The sequence below is a fragment of the Heliconius melpomene genome, chromosome 16 (genome assembly GCF_056956725.1).
Source record: "Heliconius melpomene rosina isolate 202511_hmr_F chromosome 16, ASM5695672v1, whole genome shotgun sequence".
NCBI lineage: Eukaryota > Metazoa > Arthropoda > Insecta > Lepidoptera > Nymphalidae > Heliconius > Heliconius melpomene.
Genome location: NC_140404.1, coordinates 8,746,367 through 8,771,105, shown reverse-complemented (window position 1 = coordinate 8,771,105; position 24,739 = coordinate 8,746,367). Strand labels below are relative to the sequence as shown.

General features: G+C 32.0%; 1 protein-coding gene across 1 annotated transcript in view; it reads right to left on the bottom strand.

Moving 5' to 3' along the window:
* The window catches only part of spri (Src homology 2 domain-containing protein sprint), a 178,987-nt gene that overhangs the window by 120,321 nt on the left and 33,927 nt on the right, over positions 1-24,739 (bottom strand). The gene's annotated exons all lie outside the window — the stretch shown is intronic.

Genomic DNA, 24,739 nt, shown 5'->3' with positions numbered 1-24,739 from the left:
ACACGAACGACATGCACTTAGTACCAATATAACTATAATAACGTAAGATGTCCAATTCTCTGTTTCCTGCATCGATGCTGATGATTTTATGAGAAGTTCTGTGATTATTTTGTTAATAGTGACCTAAAGGATATCTATGTAGTCTAAATATAAGCAAATTTAACTTATTGGAATAATATTTTAAATATGTATAAAATATTTATAATACAATAAAAAACAAATATTATAACCCAATTTAATAGTAAATGAAAAATGTAACAACTATTGATGTAAAAAAACGACAAAACAATTCAAGTCAAGAAAAACAAACGCATTGTTAAGTTCTAGTACAATTAACGTTGACAACGGGGGTCGTTGACCACATAGCATTTATTCTGAAAATAAACTAGCATTTATTCTGGAAATATCTACTATAATAGATCTCATAGCGTAGTATTTGCACCAAGCCTTGTATAAACTTTATTGCTAGGGTCATTCCGTTCTATGAGTACCACAATTACAGAGAGCCGTTTCGACCTACCACTTAAAAGGCAATTACTAGAATTATACGTATTGATTGAACCCATACTGATTCTTTAAACAATGAATGTTAAAAAATATACAATTTTTGTTTTACATTTCTGTTTATAGCGCTTAATGAAACGTGTCGTATTACAACTTCCTTTTACATGAAATTCTAATGAATGAATCTTCGTTGTTTAATATATGTAACGAATATATTTAGATATAGATATAGTTTTTTTTTTTTTTCTGGAGTGTTTTAACTCTGGCTCTGGCTACCCTGCTGTGTGCGGGATACAACATGAAGTTGATTTTTTTTATATGATATACTTATTTTAAATACGTAATATTATAATTTTAAAACAAGGACAAACAATATTAGGTATTTTGAAAATAACATTGACTGGTAGATTGTATGAAATCTGAAGTTATTTATTAGTAAAAACTTCCTAAAAATATCTCACTTAAAATCAACAAATCTAAGGCTTTAATACATTTTTAACTCATAACTTCGTTAAAATGCATAATAAACCAAAAACATAACTAAAAACGTACCATAAAGTTGTCCAAGCACAGTAGACATGGATCGTTTACCGCTAACGGATTGCTTTATCTCGGGATCTGCCTCGAATAATTGCGGGACTTCCTTTACGAAGATAATTTATAAACGACAATATGTTCAGACGAGCGCCTTTCAGAGATCGTTCTCTCTTAATTGCCGGTCCTTTTTGTTATGAAATGTTCAAATATAATATTAATTTTATGAGCAAGCATATGGAATTTATATTTTTAATTGCATTTCAATGGAATCTTGTATTTTTTATAATCAAAGACTGCAAAATACTACATTACAATCGCATTTAACATAAATAAGCCACTTTAAACAATTATAAGGTGAATTAATTTTCTGTAATTGACATGAGACATAGGCCTCAAGTTCGAGGACAAATTATATAAATATGCAGGAACTGACTCTTACTACTTACATATATGGTGGAGCCTGTTTTATACTGGTATTTGTTGACTACCTTAAACGGCAACATCGATTACAAATGATGACATTTTATGCTTAGGTCATAGCTCATCCTTAAGATCGAAGTTTATAGGCATCGAGAATTACCTTATATGATATATGAAGCTAAACGTTTATAAATGGTTTAGATTTTAATTAATGTTAGAAAGATTAAATATGAATTATTATATAACGCTTTTTAATATAAGAGTTAGACTAAAGCTATCAATACAATTTGAAATATTTCCATTAATATGTCACGTAAATCATTTATTTTATGAGTTAAGTATATGTTAAATCATGGCCCCCCTTGGTGTTACGAGTATATTATTAGTAAATAATTATTTTCAGTAGGAAACATTTATTATTATCCTTTTTAATATTCTTATAATATTTGAACTAAATTAAAATAATATAGAAAAATATTAATGCAGATATATAATATAATAAAATACATATAATATAAATATGATAAATTCATCAGCACAGTACATTAGGTGTCAAAGTAATACGAAATGCTGACACTTGTAAATAGTACTCCAGCGATAAAACACGGTAATGGCGTGTCAGCTTTGCTTGTAACTATAGATTTTGGTGTCCAATATAAAATGCTTCACTTTTACTTTGTGAAATAATGAAACAGATTATTAATTACTAAAATTTTAGGCTTTATTTTAAGTTATAATAAAATATGTCTATTACCTCAAATTTACTTAAATGTTGTTATTTAATTGATATATTTTTGCAATTTTTTTTCATTTACAAGGTGAAAGTGGTGTAATTTATTAAAAGAACCTCATATAGAAGATAGTTATGTACGTAATAGTTTAATTGTACAATTGTTACTTTATAGATTTTGAGTTATGTCTCTATTTACATTTATATTTTGCAAGTCCACGCTATATATAGCAGGTTAGCGGAACTCAACGCTGTGCTTTTGCCTTGGTACTAGAGCGAAGAAATGAAAATATTAATAAATAAAATAAATAATAATTTATTCCCCTGAGCGGGAATCGAACCCACAACCGTCGCGTTACAGTCACACGCCGGTGCCCCTGCGCCACAAGACCTCATTATATTTATATACAAATTAAATTTCTATTTATATAAAAGTATTAATGTTTTATAGAAATATTCCAAACAAAAGATAAAATTGATATTGTGAATGACTACTTAGATCATAGAAGGTATGTAAGCAGTATTATGACAACGATCAGCAACATTGAACGTTGTGGCACAACGCCAAGGAATGTCATAGCCGTAAAGTTGAGACTTGCGTAGAAGCATAATCGCGAAAACTTATTTTAAATACACTACTTATATTCTTAAATACTCAATGAATTCTTCATTAATAATTACATATATTATTATCTACTATGTGTCATAAAATATAAATACAAATGATTGTTACATATAGATATATATATAAGTTTGATTAAATTGACAATTATTAGAAAATGATGAATTTACAACGACCATCTGTGGGTGTCGATTAGGTCATCCGTTGTTCGACAAGTTAGTTAGCATTGAATCATATTCTAGCAATTCCTACCAACACATATATTTAGCGTTGTTTTTCACAAAATAAAAGGGAAACTGTGCCAATGAACTATACCAGAAGTACAGTTCGCTCGAATCTAACCTTTACCATATCAAGTAAAAAGACAGTATTGTACCGACAGTTGCACTTTCCAAAAAAATTTCTCGGTAAAAATTAGGTCGACAGTTTAAAAAAAAAACACTTGTAAAGGCAGTTCACTGTATGGCACTAAACTTGAAGACGTATAAGTTTCGCAATCTCAAATCGCGCTAACCAATCGTCCGGTCGGAAACGTCGGCGCCGGCGCACTGACTTAAGAGTAAAGCGTGCGCACGCGCACAGGACGAGTTCCTTTTAAACCAAATGCATTTCGGAATTCTTATTACGGATGTTTTAATTAATTATTTGGATTACAGTAAAAGGTGGACGGCCTTTCTTCCAAACAATCTAGATCGATCGTAGTGTACTTTCCTTTTTAACAAGTCCGAGTTATTAATTATTCACTTTATGTATTTATACATTTGTATTCGATTAAGAGAAGCAAAAAGTTTTATGAGAATTTCTAAAGAAAACTACTAAAATTAGTAAAAATAATGATCTAAGCACAAACATGCCCAAATAAAATAAAACAAGTCGCAACTTAGAGTAACAGTAAAGTTATGAAACTTGGACTATTACCAAATTTGAATTGGAACATATTCTTATTAAACTGTCATATACTGAATATTATAAGGAAAACTTTTATCAGTATCAACAATGGTTTCACTAACATCATTTAAAATAACGGTATTATGTAATTTAACATCCAGTTAAATAAATTATGTTAGAATATAAACATAAAATTATATACTGTAGTGCTGAGTTGACCTACACTCCAATCTTTGTTGAGTTTGTTTAAGTTTTAGTTAAAAAATATTAATAAAACTAAGTAAACCATTACAAATAAAATAAAATGAATGTCCACTGCATTAGGAGGTCAATTTATTTTTTGTGTATATAATAAACTAGCGGCCTGCTCGCGGTTCCACCCGCGTGAACTATGTTATTATTAATTTCTGTCTCCATGACTACGTCCTAGTAACGTCTATGCCAAATTTGAGACTTCTATTATTTATAGTAACGAAGTTGCATATAAACTTTCGACCCAAAAAACAACCCCTTAGAAGTCGAATATTGCAAATTCCCGTCTTAGCGAGCACCTACGTCCTATAAATAACTCCTATGCAAAATTTGAGATTCCTAGCACATGTAGTTTCTGAGATTTCGTGATGAGTGAGTGACCTTTCGATTTTATATATATAGAATATAGATGAAAATTGGTAGCGGAAACGTGCTAAATAGACGAGCATAGTAATAAAAACGACATATTCACAAAAAAAAAGCACACGAAGGCGGCACAACCCTTTGACGGTGCTGTCAATGCCCCTCGGATTCTGCAATAAAACTGAATATCCTTAAAAGGGCACCGATCTCAAAAAAACGATATACAACTTTCCTTTTCAAAGGGATGAGAATGTATTATGGCATAATGTTATCTGGACATAACCTTTTATAGGCATGTGCGAGTCGTAGAGCAAAAAAGGTCGAACGATACGAGCCGGCCATTACACCGAATAGGTTGCTAACGTCCGAACGAAAGTAAAAATATCGCAGTTAAGGTGTTTTATTGTCACATATTAGTCTTTTATAGAACATTTGGCTTTTTAAACGTTTTTGTGAAGCTTCATTAATTCCGAGTTGCTTGTAAAGTTGTTTTTTAGGGTTCCGTAGCTTAAAAGGAAAATACGGAACCATTATAAGATGACTCTGTTTTCCATCTGTCAAGACCATTTACTTAGAGACAAGGTTGAGGTTTCAAAGTGAAATTAATATAAAACATCATACCAGAGTCTACGGTACCTTGGAACACAGAAACAATAAATATTCAAAATTAACGCAATCGAAACAAACGACTTTTTTGCTTTACTTGAAATTTACCGCGTAATCAAAACCTGTAGGATACTTCTCGTGGACCTAAGAGCACGAGTTGAAAACTTACAATACAAATAAAGGAAAAAATCCAAAAAATAAAATTTAAATGTATTTACACAGAAACAACACAGAAAAAAATAATTAAATTTGTCAACTTTTATAACCTATATTTCCCGTCTACCTACAATCTTAAAATTGGTACGGAACCCTCGATGGGTGAGTCTGAATTACACTTGACCGGTTTCAATGAATTTATTACACAACCTAGATTACTATTCTCACCTCAGTTGATCCTTACTTGTAACATGAATTGATTGATGATATTTGAACCCGCACTCGTTTGCAATAGTTTCAGTTAGCCTCGTATTTAATACGATTGTAAAATCGATCGAGATAAACAGAATATATAATAAATAATATTTATTAAACAACGAATACATTGTTTAAGATCCAAAAATATTTTACTAAAACTAAGTTCGTGGCCTTCATTTTAATTTATGTAATCATCAAGAGAATAGCTGTTCAGCTTCTGCGAGGATGCTAAAATTTGTATCCATTCTACCTGGCACCTTCGGGAACCGACTAATGAAGGCGGGCTATGAATACATATTGCAGCATTAGTCTTTCAATGATACTGCATAATTAATAACAACAGCGCTCTTCACTTCACTAGCAAGATGCTTTTAAGTCTTTAGAATGTTACAGACAAGCTTGAGGACTTGAATTAATTTATTTGCATTAAAATATGTGTTTGGATATATAAAATTTGTAAATATCAAGAAATTGTTAAACTTATTGTATTTATGTATAGAGCAAGAGAAGACCATAACTAACTACTTTAATGTTATATATAAAACTTTAAAAATATATGAATATTAAACGTACATTTGTATAATTGGAAGTTGAAAGGAAACTTTTAATCAACATACTATACACTTACATATAATTATACCACGGAATTAATAAATTCAAAATTAAAATATTTTTAACAAAATAATCTCAATAATTATATTATCAAACAAAATGTGTGGCCATTAAATTGGCTTATCTGTGCAATTATTAGCACTGTATAGTATTCTTAATTAATTTAGCATCGGGCGAAGCGTAAAATCGCTAAAACCCTGTAATGGGTTGAGATGGCTCTAACCGATTACAAATACTCGTATATACATATGCTACTGAGTCGCTTTTAGACGAATTAACTGAATTTATATTGTAAAATTAAATATTTTGTTTGGTTAAACGCGCTAATCTCAAGAACTATCAGGCCGATTATTTTTTTTGAGTTTTAAAATTCTATTTATCGAGGAATAAAGGAGGGAAGGAGAAGGTCAAGGTATATTGTAAATAGTTTCGGTGTCATCCGTTGTACCTGCAGTCAGAGCTCAAAAAAAAGTGCTGAATAATAATCAATAAATAGTCATTTAATTACTCGATCAATGAATTTGAAACCTACTTCAAAATATAGGGGGTTAACACTTCGACTGGTACGGTACCAGCAACCTTCTCCAGGTCATCGGTCTATCGACCTGGCCCCTACACTACGCTTGTCGATGCTCTTTTTGTTACACATATAATAATAATTATTAAATTACTTCTAAATATTCCGTTAAAAATGAATAACAGTTATCGTATTATAAAAATGATATATTAGCACCGATTCCAAAAATAAGGGATTTTAAATACCTATTTAGATATATAAATATCAAAGATTTCATAGTATTTATAAATAATTAATATTTTACAATATAATTATTAATTATACGTATATCATTTAATATGACAGATAAATTGCACATTAACCTTTCCAACTGAAATAGCAAGACAATATAAAGAACACTGTTAGAATTGAAGGTCTGTCTGTAACATTCTAAAGTAATATCATCATTATAGTTAACTAGGAAACTGACCGGTTAAGTATGTAACTGGAGGATGTGTATGTGGTGAGTCATTTATATTTATTTAGTTTTATCTATTTATCCGTTGCTATTCTTTAATCGGTGTATATAATAATAAATAGAGTAAAATTATAGAGTATAATTATAATAATTACAGTTTAGAAATTAATTAAACATAATGATTTGCATTTTTTTCCCTAGCCTGTACTGTCCCATTGTTGGGCAAAGGCCTCCCCCTCCACTTCTACCACTCTGGTCCACTTCGCGCTATTGAGCACCAGTCAGGCTCGTAATGGTCGTTTCGCCATCTCCGTTTTGGTCTGCCAATTCTCCTTTAAGAGTTCGGAATCCAAATGGTAGAAGATTTCGCCGAAAACTCTTCAGGCATGATTTGCCTAATACATCAAAAACAACACGTATAAAATTGAAAACTAAAAGCTTCCCACACAAGAAATTCGTTTTCTGTCATAAATAAAATACATATAAAAAAAACTTTTATTATATATTGTATTTAAAAGCGACTTCCGATATATCCACATTCATATAATATTTTAATGATACCTACTAAAATATCCCTCATTATCGATTGTGCACATTAGCGGGTTAACTATGTGAAATTTTAACACTTAATTATTAACATATCAATGATTACGCACACTCATCCCCCTCGTAGGGTATTATATTATCGTTTCATTTTCAATACAAATTGAATGAGTATTGTTTCAATTCAGTTTCGGGAGGAGGGGGGAGGACACGGAGTGATTAATTGTTCGTTTTTGTATATTGATTTTTCAAGTTAAATTACTCGAAAACTACCATATCTCGAAATGCTTTAAAGGCGCCACTACTATATAATATCGCCGTTCTTTCTGACCAAATTGTAAAATAATAATTAATTAATGGAGATCCTACTTTATCTGGCTAGCAAAATAGTTAAGGGTTGACGATTCAATTATAATATACTTAAATTGAGTAGATCATTTTATGAAAAGCTTCATTAATATCATGAATTTGTCTATATTAATGAATATTCACATATTATATTTGTTTCATATAAATGCTGAGTTAGAAAGTATAATCCAGAGTACCTAGATTGTATTTTATATGAAAAAAAGGTAAAATTCTCTACTAGATTGAATACAAAACCATAATTAATTTTCTAGAAACATGAAACTAATGTGTTACATAAATAACAAATAGCCCAAGTTAGCTCCATAAATAATCCCCTTCATCTTTATTCAGGCTCGATACCCAAGTTTCCCTTGAGTAATGACGAAAACACATATGGAAATTATAAACTAAATATAATGAAAATGAAACATACGAAATTCTATCAGATAAAGTGAAATCACCTTCACGCTGTATACCGCCCACAGGGTACGCAGAGGAAACCTAGAGTTAAGGCACTCCGTTCCCCACTTTACTGAATTCTGGAGGCTATAGGATGGATAATGGATATTTCATCTCTTCGAGTGGGGATCGAACCCACAACCTGTCGCGTTTATAATCACACGCTTGTGCCCCTGCAGCACGACTGGCCTCTACTTTTCATCTTTAAAGAACCTCTTCTTGATATTCTTTTACAAAGATCACAATGTAAACAATCCAGAAGTATACTATGAATTTAACTCAAGTAAATGATAGTCAAGAGCAATAAAATCTGAGCGGCGCAGGTACTCCCCCGGAGAGATTAATTTCCTCGCCGATCCGCTTGGACACTTGATGGACTACATTTTCTGTTATAGGGCTTGCGCAATCTTAGAAATGTTATTTAAAGGAGCTCATATCTGCTAACTGCAATCATACACAACTTCAGTCATATATGCTAACTACAAGAGAATTATGACTCATAGCTTTAGTTAGCGCTATAGCTATAGTTGTATAGATTGGTGTATTTCCTCTAAATTTTTATTGACATTTAATGGAGAATAGGTTGATGTCACAAGGTTTCAGAATACTGCAAAGTGCTTATAAATTCCATGTCTAATTTATAAGCAGTATATATACAGACGTGTAAAGAAAATAATAATATTTACTTAGTATAACTTACCCAATTAAGAGGTATATTTCAAAACAGATTAAAACTCGTATATTTTAATTTCATCACACCATTCTATTGATAAGACAACCCTAGTGTCTATTCCATGTTCCGTGTATGAATAAGTCATACTTTGGATTTCAGGTAAATACATTTGATTTTTTTATTTTACTTATAGCAATAAGTAAAATCAAACCAGTTTCACGCAGTATCCCGCACATAGGCAGGCAGAGGAAACCTTGTGTTAAGACACTCCGTTCCCCACTTACTATGAGTAATTTGAACATTGTTACTCCGTATTTATTAATTTACTGTGCTAATTAAAAATTAATGTGCATAATTAAAATTTTATTTAAAAACAAAAGCAGAAAATAATAGTAAAATTAAAAATAATCCCATTTCTATACTGTACAAACAAAGTAGAAAGAACAAATATTAATAAAAGAATATTGTTAGTTATCATATGCTACATATTTGTTTTGTTTCAGTCTGTTTAATATATATCACATATAAAAACAATATTATGGTAAATTTCTACAATTAACAATCAGTGACGTACCAGAACTCCACTCTTACAAATCTTTTGGCTGTGTCAGACAAATTCGTACCGCCTTTTCCTCGTCTGTGTAATTGAAAACCTCTCTTAGGCTTACGTAATTACAAAACCATTTATACATATATATATATGTATATATATATATGCGAAAGCGAATGTGTACTTTAGGGGAGATAATACTCGTTCATCATATTGTAGCTCGACGACAATACGACGTGGGCTGGAGAGGTGTTTACGGTGCGCCGTTATTACAAATTTTGATGACATCTCGCTAAGTCAGTTCAGAATGTAGGTTTGCATATATTGACGCTAAAATTTAATATGGATTTGAGATTTTACATTAAAAACATTTTTTGGTCAGTTGTTATTTCATTATATAAATATTTATTTGACGACGCATGGCCTTCAGAATTCAGCGGAAAGTGGAAAACAGAGTGTTTTAACACTAGGTTCGCTCTGTCTACCCCGCTGTGTGCGGGAAACAGCGTGAAGCTGATTTTATTTTAATATTTCATTATACAACACATTCTACTACAATTCTACTACAACCAATATACATTCTCGATATAATGATGGCAGATAAAACGTATAAGCCTTGCCTTGTATATTTCCAAAGGATTCCTAGGAGAGGATCTTTTCCTAAAAATCGTACTTCTATTTTATCCTTGAATCCTGTTTTATAGAATTCCATCGGTGAAAAGATATCCAAAATGTCGTAAAGGGGATTTTCAGAGAAATAGCATATATACGGCATTATAATGGAGTTCTATAAAGTAAAAAGTGAAGAACAAATATATAACTTTGGGGCAAAAAGTTAAAAATGTTAAGAACGATTAGGTACATTTAATTTTTTTAACAGAGTCCATATATTACATATATATACTTAAGTTACTTTAAAAATTATCCTAATGAAACTGAAAGTAAATGGTTATATATGTTGACCGGGCTGGGGTAAGGCTTTCGAACTATTTAAGTTATTTAGGGTTTGGCGTTGTAAATCTTAATCGCAACAAAGTTAGAGTAATGACCCGTGAAATAGATCCCGCAAATAAATTTTGGTTAGGAGTGATAAGGAAAATTAAAAATAAAATAAAAGTTAGATTAGAAAGCAGAATAGAAAGAATTCAGAAATATAGATAAATATGTATTATGTTCATCTAAAATCTAAATGAAAAAATAAATAAGTTTTATAAATTAATCTTTTGGTTTGTATTATTTTATTCATGTATCATTCGAGTCTTGCTTAGAAGGAAATGGTTAGTCAGTCATTTCTGTCTGGCCATTTTAGAGATATAGTAACCACATACCACATGTGGAAGGCCGCAACGTCTTGCTTTACCCAAAACTCCTTACTAGTACCAGACCATAAATATAAATATTCCCCAAGTAAGATACGAATTAACAAATATTAAGTTCTATCAGAATTGTCATCTACAGTTGACTGTAACGTTCAAGCGAAGGATATTAAGGTTTTTGTGTACCTACTCTATAAAATCCCTAATTTTGTATTTATTTTCTCTTGTCAATGACATTAAAAAAATCATAACTTTTCTACAGAAGTCACCAGTCTGGTAGAAGTTAAATCAGCTTGACACTGTATCCCACAAACAGCCGAGTAGGCAGGAGGAATATAGTGTTCAGACTCTACGTTCTCCATTTTCCATCGAATTCAGAAGTAATTGCGAATTAAGCGACGGAACTCAAAACCGGGCTTTGTCTCTACATCAGAGCAAAGAAATAAAAAAAAAAAATTAATAAATACCATACGATACCCTTTAATTTCCTCGAGTGGGGATCGAACCCAAAACCAGTCGCGTTTACAATCACACACTTGTTCCCCTGCGCCACCACCGGCCCCAGTAGAAATCACTAATCTAATAACAGCCGTCGCTGTAATAGAGAAGTCACTTGAAACTTTGCTATTTTAATTAATTAAGACAACAAATACAAAGATGACACACCTAGTTTACAATGTGGCTACGTACAGTTGGCGAAGTCACTAATTAAATTAAATGAGAACCCTTTACAGTTCTACTCAGAACTCTCAAATTCAACGCCCTAGGTACAATTTCAACATTGGATATATTAACCATTTAGTACTAAAGTTTATGAACGGTATGAACATTTAGCTACATTGAGTTTTGAAATAAGCGATGTTAGTTAATATTTCTGTTAGCGTTTACATATGTATGTATATTAGAAAATCTTATAGTAACTTACACATAGATATTCTAACTAATATTTCGAGGCACTCGTTGTGTAGCGTCTGTAAACGTAATGGATGTGGGTTCGATTTCTACTCATGGAAATTAATTATTTACATTTCCTTGCTCTTAAAAAGCAAACTGTGGCGTTGGGTTTGGTATGTAAGTTACTTAATATACAATTTCATTATAGAAAAAGGGGAAACAGAGATATTTCTTGCAATTACTGAAATATAGCGTGAAGCTAGAAAGAGACGAGAAAAATGTGAACAACTTTGGCATCAGCTAAAATTGTTTTGTTTTCTCTCATCATTAGATAAATACAAGTGCAATTTAGAACTTTTTCGGTATTAAAGAAAAAAATGATATAGGAAAGTTATCACGATATATTTATATTTAACAATATCATATTGATTACATTAAATAATAATTTTATATATATGGAAATATTATGTAACATTTAATTTTAGTACTGACTAACACCGCCTACACGCTAGGTTCAAGCTTCAAGTTCCACACTAGCTATTCATATTTAAATTAAATTAATATATAGATATTGAGAGATTACACTAATAAACGGATTTGTGTAAGGTCCCTAGTTTGTTACGATAGTATTTATATCACATATTCTTTTAGGTTCTCCCAATTTTCTAAATTCAAGTTAATGTTAATAAAATAAATTAATTATTCATATAAAATAAATATGGAAATTTCAATAAAACATTATTATTCAAAATAAAATAAATTAAAAGACTGCTGATGTAGAGCAAATATCACATTACAACTTATAAAAAAAAATTAAACGAAGAATACGTAAGGAACCAAAAAATGGTGCACCGTCGTATACAAAGTTAAGCAGCTCACGTGCTACAAACAAACACGCAACGGCACAGCCAGATCAAATAAACTGGCCGCACGGATCCGGGAGCGCCTAGAATAGTAATGGATTAACACGGGTTATTTAAATATTGACTTGTAAAAACACTGATTGAAGCAAAGTCGGGATATGAATTAATTAATACATGTATGTATTCAAATTGTTTATATAATTGTTTATAATAATATGCATTTGAGTTATGAACAGGAATTTAGACTTATTTAAAGGTAAAAGCAACCGATACAAAGGCAGAGGCAACCTAGTGTTAAGACACTGTTCTCTAATTTCTGTCGACTTCTGAAGGTATTGCGTGTTGATTGGTGGAATTCCACGCCGTGCTTTCCTTCGAAACCAGAGCGAAGAAATGAAAATAGATATTATAGATTTTAAATAAATATTTCGTTTTCTCGAGTGGGGATCGAACCCACACTTTTGTGCCCTTGCCCCACGACTGGCCTCAAGTACCTATATTTAAAGTACATCCAATATTGCTATATATGTACCATAGAAACCGCAACAAATCATACGAGCGTTGCGTGCCAGCTCTATTAACAATGAATCAATAGCGCGATAAAAGAAGTCCGTGCAGGTGCCAGGTGCCATGTGCCAGGGGTCGCGCTATATTGAGACATAATTCACGAGCCGCAAGATCAGCTACAAGTATAATAGCATAGGATAGGATTTTCGTAACCATTGTAATTTTAGAAATATATATAAAATATTTCTGCTATAGCAAGTTGACATAATAAATAAGGTAGGTTATCAATTGTTCAATTTTGACAAGCTCAAATGTTTTACTGGCCATATTGATTTGTCAACATTCGTACGTTCAAAAATTTCAGTTCAGATATTTAGTATACCAGCTTTTACCTGCGACTTCTACTCCTGGTCAATTGGAAAAAATAAAGAGTTTTCTATAACACATTCTAAGAACTGACTACACATACGAGTAAAAGGAGTTATATCGAAATGAAAACTTATCCTCTTTCCAACGATTTCGGATAACAACTTATAAGCCTTCTTTCATAAATGAATTATTCAATACAAAAATAAAATTTTATAATTAAAACCACTAGTCTGTTCCTAATATCCTAACATGATAATAGGATTAAAATAGTGCCTTATCACTTTCCTTTCCAAGTGCCTAGAAGCCCTTCTAGGGGTTCATTCCGTCTTCATATTCTTCAACCACTATTCACGTCATACACACGCGCGTGTCTCGTTTTTCACACACTACAGTTTTACGTAAGCACAATTTGGGCAACGTTCGCGAAACCACATCTTATTTCGACGGCCGTTAGATTTATGTGGTCAATTATGGTGGAACCTACTGTGCGGCTTGTTCGTACCAAGAATGCTTAAATGTAAAAAATATGTAACGAATTTTCTTATTTCTTTTGATTAGGAAATAAACTTTAAGAGTAAATTACTATGATGTTTGAATGTTAAATAATTTTACTTACACTATAAAAAAACGTCAGTTTACACTATAAAATAAAAGTACATTTTCTATATGTATGTTAAAATTTGAAGCAATTACTTTATACCCCTTTCTATGAAAATTACGTAGACGAAAGTGTATAAAATTTGGCACACTTATCATTTATTAAAAGGAGTACAGAAATGCATAATTTTTGAAATAATGTATTGAAAAAACTTGAAAATTACTTTTAAAAAAATTGCACACACTACCATATTATATTAAAACAATATCATACACTTCTGTACAAAGTGACATTCTCGTTGATATTTCAACTTATTGTATATGTCAATTCGTTCCCTAGTTTATATTTAATACGTGAAATCTTCGAAGCAAAGCAATCCTTTGATGATGTAAAAGTTTGTGGAACGTTTCGCTTAGTTCACTAAGTCGACTCAATAAAAGTTAGACTGTTAGAGAAAATCTAGCATTTGAGAATGTTATTTATTTTTATTAGATGCACCTGCTAGAAACAAATCTGTAAAAAATATAACTTATTACTCACACGTTTACACGTTTAGATAAGAAATTATGATAAAATGTTGTTTTTATAAAATTTTATGAAAATAGGAAACGCAAAAAACGTGCCTTATCTAACATTTTTCTCCATAATCCCAAAAGCTATTTATTTTATACATTGAATGTGTAACAGCAGTAATTCTATACAATCCCCAGGCATTGTATTCATTACCAAATTAGGTACAGTATGTAATCTATATATATAAAATCGAAAGGTCACTCACTCATCACGATATCTCAGAAATTACATGTGCTAGGAATTTCAAATTTTGCATAGGAGTTACTTAAAGGACGTAGGTGCTCGCTAAGACGGGAATTTGCAATATTCGATTTCTAAGGGGTTATTTTTGGGGTCGAAAGTTTATATGAAACTTCGTTACTACAAATGCTAGGAGTCTCAAATTTTGCATAGACGTCACTAGGACGTAGTCATGGAGACAGAAATTAATAATAACATAGTTCACGCGGGTGAAACCGCGAGCGGGCCGCTAGTACTATATATAATATTCATAATATTTCATGATATCTCTTTACCGCCCCACATTGCCTGGACATTGTATTGAATACCCGAGTAATACAGATTGCTGGTAACAAATATACCTATAGTAGATACGTACTATGACATTTCACTAGGATTAAATAGAAGTTACCTTCATGAGAACTTCAAAACAATTATATGACAAGAATAATCAAACAGTTTCTGTCTTAATTAAAGTTGTGTTCCACGAAATTATATAGCACCTAAGCTTTAAGCTTTTACTAAAGTTTATTAGGCGCAAGTCATCATTTCCTCGGAGCGATTCAAAGCTATTAAAACTGTTAGGCGAGACTCCATTAAAACGCTCTAATGTCTATAAATCAGCAACTTCATTTTCACAGAAAACAAGATACGTTTATATAAAGTGTCTCACCACGTCTAAGTTCGAATATCTTTCCCTCAAATATTAAAGTCCATATTTCAACGCTCTCAGGACTTACGTGTACGAGAGGAAACTTTGATTATTTCATTATGCAGAAGTCCTTCCATTAGTTTTCGTAATATAATATTTATTTTGTTAAGTTCTTGTAAGCACATAATAATACTATGAAATATTACAAAAGTTTACATTACCTTTTCTTACATTTGGGCCTCATGTTTAAAATTAGAAAAACAACAAAGTTCAGTTATAAAACAAAATAAAATGTGACAGACCACACCAACCCAACCCGCTGACACCGGGTTAAAACATCATCAAGTCCTAAGAAAAGTCATCTCAGTTGACCTACGAGAACAAATTATTGATAATACTGAAGGGAAATCATGTAAAATCATGAGAACACCTGAAGGGTATGTATGAAGATGTTGATGATAGCGGGCGACGTAAAAGCCGTATGTGGAAATTGTAGCGTTGGGCGTCCCATTCTCTGGCTATTTCGCTAAGGATGAAGCTACATACATATCATAAGCAAAATTATCCACAAAATATAAGCTGAACTTCTTAACTTATCTAATGCTATTAAATATTTTAATAAGTTAATTGTTAATACAATAAAAAAATATCATAACACAAAATAATAAAAACCTCTCTCAAACTCTCTCAAAAAGCATCAACACTCAACCAAAACCTGAAGAAGACTTAAACACAGGTCGGCGAATAAAGCCTTTCATCAAGCAAAATATTATTATGAGAATTTACGTAACTTTATTTTTAATAGCACGTCGAATGAAGGGTTGTACTCACCGCGGGACCTCAAAAGTACCTATAACTTTGGGGGGGGAAACGTCAGCTTTCTATTCATCATCTGGCGTTTAAGATGCCAAGAGGCAAAGCGAAAACTTTCCATTGTTATACTAAAGAGCTTTTATTGTTTGTGCGTTTATGTTCAGAAAATTTTATATATAACTAGCGGCCCGCTCGCGGTTTCACCCGCGTGAACTATGTTATTATCAATTTCTGTCTCCATGACTACCGTCCTAGTGACGTCTATGAAAATTTTGAGACTTCTAGCATTTGTAGTAACGAAGTTTCATACAAACTTTCGACCCCAAAAACAACCCCTTAGAAATCGAATATTGCAAATTCCCGTCTTAGCGAGCACCTACGTCCTATAAGTAACTCCTATGCAAAATTTGAGTTTCCTAGCACTTGTAGTTTCTGAGATTTCGTGATGAGTGAGTGACCTTTCGATTTTATATATATAGATAAGAAGATAGATATGAAAGTTTGAATATCGGCATATTTTCCTCAAAAGAAATTTAGTAGCGTCTACTAATGAAAAGGTAAAGGACCAATGAGTGGTTCAATCAAATTGCATTATCGCTGTGGAGCAGTCACCGGGAGAGGGTGGACGCTATAAATTGAATTACGGTTTCCACAACCTCCGCTGGTCTATATAAAAAAATCGCCTTTGAATCACACCGCGGACATTTCTTTTGAGAGATAATCGAAATTCCTCTCCTTCACATTTCCTCCCTGGGGACAATTGAAATTTTCTCGTGATATTTTGTTCTATTGGCATTATATGAACATCGAGGTATAATTGTTATAAAATAACAAAATTTTCGAAAAGAATAACAATAATCAGCTTCACGCTGTATCCCGCACACAGCTGGATAGGCAGAGGAAAGCTAGTGTAAAGACACTACGTTTTCCACTTTCGGCCGAATTTAGTAGAGGGATGGCGTGTTGAGTGGCTGAACTCACCGCCGGGTCGTTTGCCTTTTTTATGCAAAAGACAAGGCAAATGCGTTGCCGGAAAGTGCCAGAGCGAAGAAATGAAAATCTCCCCCTCGTGGAATTTTCCAATCGTGGAAATAAATAATAATTCCTTTCCACGAGCGGGGATCGAACCCACAAACGTCGCCTTACATTCATACTCTTAGTAGGTAATAAATCCTATAAATTACGATTACGTGCAGTTTTAATCAATTATTCCAACAGAAACTGTCTGCTGCGGTCGGGGAGGACCGCAGCGTCCGCGTCCACGCAATCACCGACTATTGTCCTATCTAGCGTTCATTAACGACCGCTTTTAATATTTTAAACTATCATGAATTTCATACTTGTAAATGCGAAAGTAAATGTCTCGTGCTTCATTTCTTTATAGCGTAATTGCCAAATTATGCGGCACAAGGGTGTGACTGTAATGCGACGGTTGTGGGTTCGATCCCCATTCGAGGAGTGAAATATTTATTTACGTTTATATTTCCATTTCTTCGATCTGGTGTCGAGGCAAAGCGCGGCGTTGAGTTCTGTCATTTAACACGCAATGCCTCCAGAATTCGGCAGAAAGTGGGGAACGGAATGTCTTAACACTGTGTTCCCTCTGCCTACCCTGCTGTATGCGGGATACAGCGTGAAGTTGATTTATAATGCCAAATTATGGTTTTGGATCTATATTGAAATATATGTGGAGAGTTTACACATGTAAATTGCACATCTTAGTCTTTAGAATAGACTCAAGGGAACAACAACGTACGTTTTATTCGTAAAGTTATTTAAGATGCAAAATTTAGATTAAATACATAAAATATTACAAAGAAATCAGATTAGTACTATATGATCTTCATTTAGTCAATAATGCTTGTGACGAAAATCCATACATAATTATTTACAAGATTTTTTATGACTGGGAGCTTCCACCTAATAAATGAGATTTAAATGCCACATGGAGCCAACGGTCCCTTTGCCCTATTATATGCTGCTTCCCGTTACGTGATACCAGCACGAGTGACGATATCATCTTATGTCATAAGAAATTCATCTCTTACGTCCGACCCTCGTAATATTGCAGCATACAGCCAAGTATTGGTCAGTTTAAATATTTCGTACATTCATAAAAGATAATAAAATAAATCAAAATCGCTGTATTCCGCATATAGCAGATAGAACCTATTGTTAAGACACACCGTTCGCTACTTTCCGTTGAATTCTGGAGGCATTGTGTATTGTAAGGCGTAACTCATCGCCGCACTTTGCTTCTACGCCAGATAAGAAATGGAAATATAAATTTAAATTGCTCGAGTGGAGATTGAACCCACAACCCGTTGCGTTTTAACCCTCAATTAATATTTAATCAATTCAAATTCAATTCAATTTTTTTTTATTTAATATTATTGATGCATTTCATTATAATATAACTTTTGAATTTTTATGTAAATCATATAATTTATTTATTTATTACACTATGTAATTATAATGATCACATATAACGTATCAAATGTTTAATTGTTAACCAATTACTCCAATACAGTGATAGGGATCCGTCTGCTGCGGTTAGGGGAACCACAGTCTGTGCATTTAGCCACATATATATATATATATATACTAGTGGGCCCGGACGCGGCTACGCCCGCGAAAATATGAGCCTAAATAATTAAAATAAGTTAAAAAATAATAATAAGTGGAGATTTATTATTAGAAAAAATATCTGAGTAACCGAAATGAACAAACAAAAGAAGTAAAAGTAACTAAAGGAAATTCTTAATATTAGAAAAAGTACCTAAAGTTTGCCGTGAGCGCGTACTAAACATTTTTCTATATTAAATAATTATTAATTTTTGCGAACAATATTAAATAAAATCTCAAATGATTAAAATTACGATATTTTAAGTGTATAAGATCGGTATAGATAAACAAACTGAGATAAATTAATTATAAGCAGCAAATAATTACATAAAAAATAATAGTAATTCGAAAATATATAAAAACTAGCGACCCTATTGCGGCTTCGCCCGCTTTTACTACTGGATTATTCATATAATGTATGTTTGCAAATCACTTAAGATAATGTGAAAATTAATTAAACCCTAATGCTACCCGCATTTTCGTAGTTTTAATAAGGATTTTCCAATTGTTTTACACAGCAAGGATTTTTTAGTAAGCACCGTAATTTTATATCTGTGATACTAATCTTTTCAAGTACTTATTAAAATATATTTAAATTACTATTTTTAGATAGTTAAATGACATTAAATAATACATACAACTCGAATTATCCAATACGTGCAAACGCATCTAAATCTTCGTTGCTATAAAGGCAGGCGGGTTTTTTTTTTCGAGCTTGTGGTTAATGCTGAAGAGGGTATTCTGTCCCTGATGAAAAGCAAGCACTACGTGGCTGCCGGTGACGAAAATTAAATAGAATGCATCGGCCGGGAATTGAACCCGGGCCGCCCGCGTGGCAGGCGAGCATTCTACCACTGAACCACTGATGCATGTAAGGCAGGCGGGCGCGGCGGACTCGCTTGTATAAGCATAACGTCGCGAGGCGCGTTTCGCAGCAAGGAGTTTTTGATATTGTAACAACTTCTAAAGTACTTATTAAAATGAAAAACAGAAAAGACAGTTTTGATCTACATTAAATGGCCAACGTAACTAATATACTTATTTATATGCTGAGAGCAAGGGATAAGTGAAACTTGACTCGATACAGTTGATGTGTGAACGGCGTGATGTGTCAATAATTAAATGCGTTTTTCTCTAAAACTATTCGCAATTTCGAAATAGTTTAAAAAGCAAATTTTATCTTCGTTTAACGTAGAAATTTAATAAAGTATTTTAAAGGATAAGGATTAATACCATTATGGAAAAATATCCCTCACAATAAAAAATATATTGAAATTACTATTTTTAGACAGAAATATGATCACTACACGTTATCCTTAAAAGATACGAATATGCCGTCGCTGAGTTTTTTGTAGATCTTATTAAGAGGAACAATACTCCTGTACATTATTTTCATGTAGTACTTACCATTAAAGCAGCGCATGCGCGAAAGTGTCTCAACGGGTAGGACTTTAGACACATTTATCGTATTTATGTTAATTTACATTAGAATGTACAAATAATAAACTATATATAAACCTTCCCTGAGAAATACTCGACCTAATGGTGAAAACCGCATCCAAATCCGTTGGGTGGTTTAGAAGAAGAAGAGTTAGAAAGTTCAGACAGACACAAAAAGCGACTTTGTTTTATAAGATATAGGATTTACAAAATCATCAAAGTCATCTGCCCGTTCGCGTCGGTCATACTATACCACTCGTAGGCTAGGTCATTTGGAATCAGTGACATCTTATTTATTAGAATGTTATACAGTAAACTATAATTTCCATCTAGATGAAATGCTAAAAGTGACTATTATATTTATTTTCATAAGGATGAATATCAAATTATAGAAATCATCTAATTTTTGTTAATGTATACAAATCTATATCTGCCAATAAGCCATGTATGCATTAAGCAAACTCACTTTGGGTGACGTTTTCTTAAAAAAACAAACTCTGCAAGCCGTTGCTTAGCAACGCGTAGATTGTTATTAACATGGCGGAATAAATTGGTTGTCAAATTAATTATTTTAATATATTGGTATATATCGAAAATATTACAAATATGAGAAAAAAAAAGTATCCTATGTTCATCCCGGGACCCTCAAATATCTCTATATGAGTATTTTATCACATTTAAATTAGCGGTTTGGCCCTGATTGCGTAAAAGACAGACAGACAGACAGACAGACAGAGTTACTTTCGAATTTTTAATATAGGTATGGATATATATATGGCCTTAGGTATATGAACTATGGTACATAACATGCACTTATGTGTATTTAATACGTACTCTTAATAAAGAATATTAAATATTTAAAAAAAATATATAAATATATTTTAAAGATAGGTACACCTAAATTTATTACGTGATTAAAATAAAAGGTGATAAATGTTATAGGCTGTAGTGGCGCAGTGCAATGGCACCAGCATTTGAATGTAAACGATTGTAGGTTCAATTCTCATTTGGGGGAATCAATATTTTTATTTCCTCGGACTGGTAAGAATTTAAACACGCCTACTGCGATTAAATTTACTTGTTATAACTAAAATATTCGGCATTATTGGAAACTAGGAATTTAAATTATTATTTACATTTAGACGCTAAAATATATAATTTTTTTCAGCATCACTTTTTTGTAATATAAATACAAAATGAATTTCACGAGTCTTTTAAAAATCTTCCTTTCCTTAGTCTTTATCTTCACGCGCCATTAAACTAGGCTGTAGCTGTCTAATTAAATCCCCTCAAGGCGTAACGACGGGATGTCGAGGATTTTTGAGAAATATATTATTAAAAGGGACACACTTTATAGAAAAAAATATAATATGTATATTTTTTTATTATTATTTCTGTCATTTGTATGGAGTCATGTGAAAAGGCATTCATAAGTAACAGTTTGTCTGTATATAAGAATGAAAATTGTATTATATTTTCATATAACGATTTTTCATACTATTTTTATCATAGATATATAATAAATGAATGTAATTAAATAAAGATATAAAATACTATTCGATCTAGATCGTTTATTTATATTACCAAAATATTATTTTTAAATTATCATTTTAAACACAATTAATTATTTATTTCCATCTTATATTAAAATATTTCATAAAAAACAAGTAAAGCACGAGCTTTACTCAAAACATGCGAAAAAACAATAAAAAAAATCTCTACAGTGGGAGCGCGCAGATGCGTCTGAACGTCTTGTGAATAATTACCGCGCCTCGAGGCACCTAAGAAGCACCGTATTCAATAGAAATTGGTATATTAATAATTATATATATATATATATGAGCAACTAACGGTACCTGCCAAACTTGCAATTATTTAACGTGACCTTCTTTAAAGTTGGTAAAACGTAGGTGCTTTCCCGTTCCATACACTAGTGTGAGGTTCCATTACGAAAAATTTTATTGGTTAATTGGAGCGGTAGTTTAGTGATTCCTTAACTTAAGTTATAAGAAGAAATTAATTAAAAAAGTATATATTATATATTATAGCTTGTTAATATTCAAATAATTAGTAAAAATCCATTAACAAAGTAAATATTCTTATAATAAAATCAATTAAGAAACTTTGAAATGTTTATAAGGGTATGTACAACCGAACTAAGGATTCCATATCGAAGTTGAGGATAGTAAAATAAGTTAGGCTCTTGTCAAACAAGGATATGCACTTAGCTGGGGATCCGTTCGACTAAAACTTCACTACAGCTAATCTAATGTTGAAACTCTATGATATTGACTTTACAATTGTTCAGGCTAGAACAAAGATACCACTGTAAACTAATTATATCTCGAAAATATAAGATTCTACTGAGTTCTTAAGAGCAACTCAGAAAAATATAATATTTATTTCAACATTTTAGTAGGTATAATTTAGAAGCAGACGTAACGATATAAGGCTGTCCTGAGCAGGGGCACTAGCCTGTGGTCGTAGGTTCGATTACCACTCTAGGTAATTAATTATTTTATACAATAAAGCAAAAAAAAGCAATGTCTCGAGATTTCGGAGGAAAGGCTAAACACTAGGTTCGCTCTGCGTACCCCGCTATATGCAGGATACAGCCTGAAGCTGAGAAAAAAGTAAAAAAATATGTAATATATAATTGAGACTATAATCCTATACGATTTATATGTCGTAATTGATTAATACATACAAGAAAATACTATCGTTAATTTTAATAACTGAAATCAGTTTTAGTATCATCGCTTTCTGTATCACGCAAACAGCAGGATAGGCAGAGGGAACCTAGTGTTAAGACACTCCGTCCCTTATTTAATTTAATAACTAAATAGTAAATGATACAAATGCATTTGGAAATATCTGTGAGAAGCTACATACAATCTATTTGTATTTGTCACGGCTGAAAGCGTTGTGGTAAGCGACAAGTTTCATGCATCAAACCCTAAACGCGATTAACGACCGCCCTTAGTCACCATACTGGACCTTATTTAGTACTATTTATATATTAAATAATATTTTTTTCTATAGTTCTATAATTTTGCTCTGAAGTAAATTTTCAAAAAAAATTCCTCATGAAATATGTATATTGATGAAAATTTATATAACATAAAAAATAGTATCACCTTGCTATATTTCATTCTCATTTATGTCATTATCATTTAACTTTTAGATCGTGATTTTAGAAAAAAAATAAATTTTATGGACAAATAAGGCAAGAAGGCAACTAAGAAAAACTATTAATAGAAATAAATAAAATATTGTACGTAACCTTATATAATATTTTTACATTAAATTTGCTTCAATTAACTTGTTCATTTTTTTTTACAAAATTAACATTATATTCATAACTTAGTTCTATCTAGATTACATCCTGATGCTCAGTATCTGGATATCTAACCACCGAGGATGTAAAAGACCGTGCAAAGTAGAGTATGTTGAGTAGGAAGGCAGACCCTGGTAATAGCTGGGATTAATACCAGGAAAAAGATGAAGAGATCAGTATCTGATATATTATAAAATACCTAACACTCAAAACAATCGGTTAATTATGAAAACTTATTTATTATATGTTTATAGTTTAGCAAATGATTGCGGTGTTAATACTTACTCCCGTTAATAGTTTGCTTTTAATGCCAATTTCACGTTAAACTTTCGACATTACAATGTTCTTTATTGATAAGATGATGATAAGGGCCAGTTTCAGCGGTTACGATTAAAGTTTCAGATAGCTATTTGATATTTAATGTTATCTCACAGACAGAGGCTTTCTGTTTGAATCGGCTGATATCTTAAGCGACACTTTCTCTAATAGATATTGCTGTCCGAGACCTGTGAAATCAAATATTATAGCTTATGTGGCTGTTAAGGCTGTCCGGGATTTTATCAGCCATTGGTGAAACTGGACCCTAATAAATAGAATCTTAAATAATCTTACATCGCATAAAAATGTTCGAAAAAAATTCGAATCTTAAGTTGTAAATCTTACTGTAAATAAACTAAGAATATTATGCCTACGCCGTAATTAGAGTTCCCATTTGATAAAATGATTAGTGAAAATGCTGATTATGGCTTACAAAAATCTAGAACACAAATTATGTTCTTTTTTCAGCTTCACGCTGTACCTTCTATGTTCAAGCTTTTTCCCCGTGGGTAGGCAGAGGGAATCTAGTGTTAAAACACTCGTTATGTGTTGAGTGGCGCAATTCAACATCCCGCTTTTGCCTCGAGACCAAAACTCTCACACACAGAAAATAATAAAAAAAAGACTTGACTGTATTATTCATTTTAATATGATGCTATACCAAAAAATATAGGTACAAGGTAAGAAATTGGGAGTTTCAGTTTATTACGTCATAGCGGG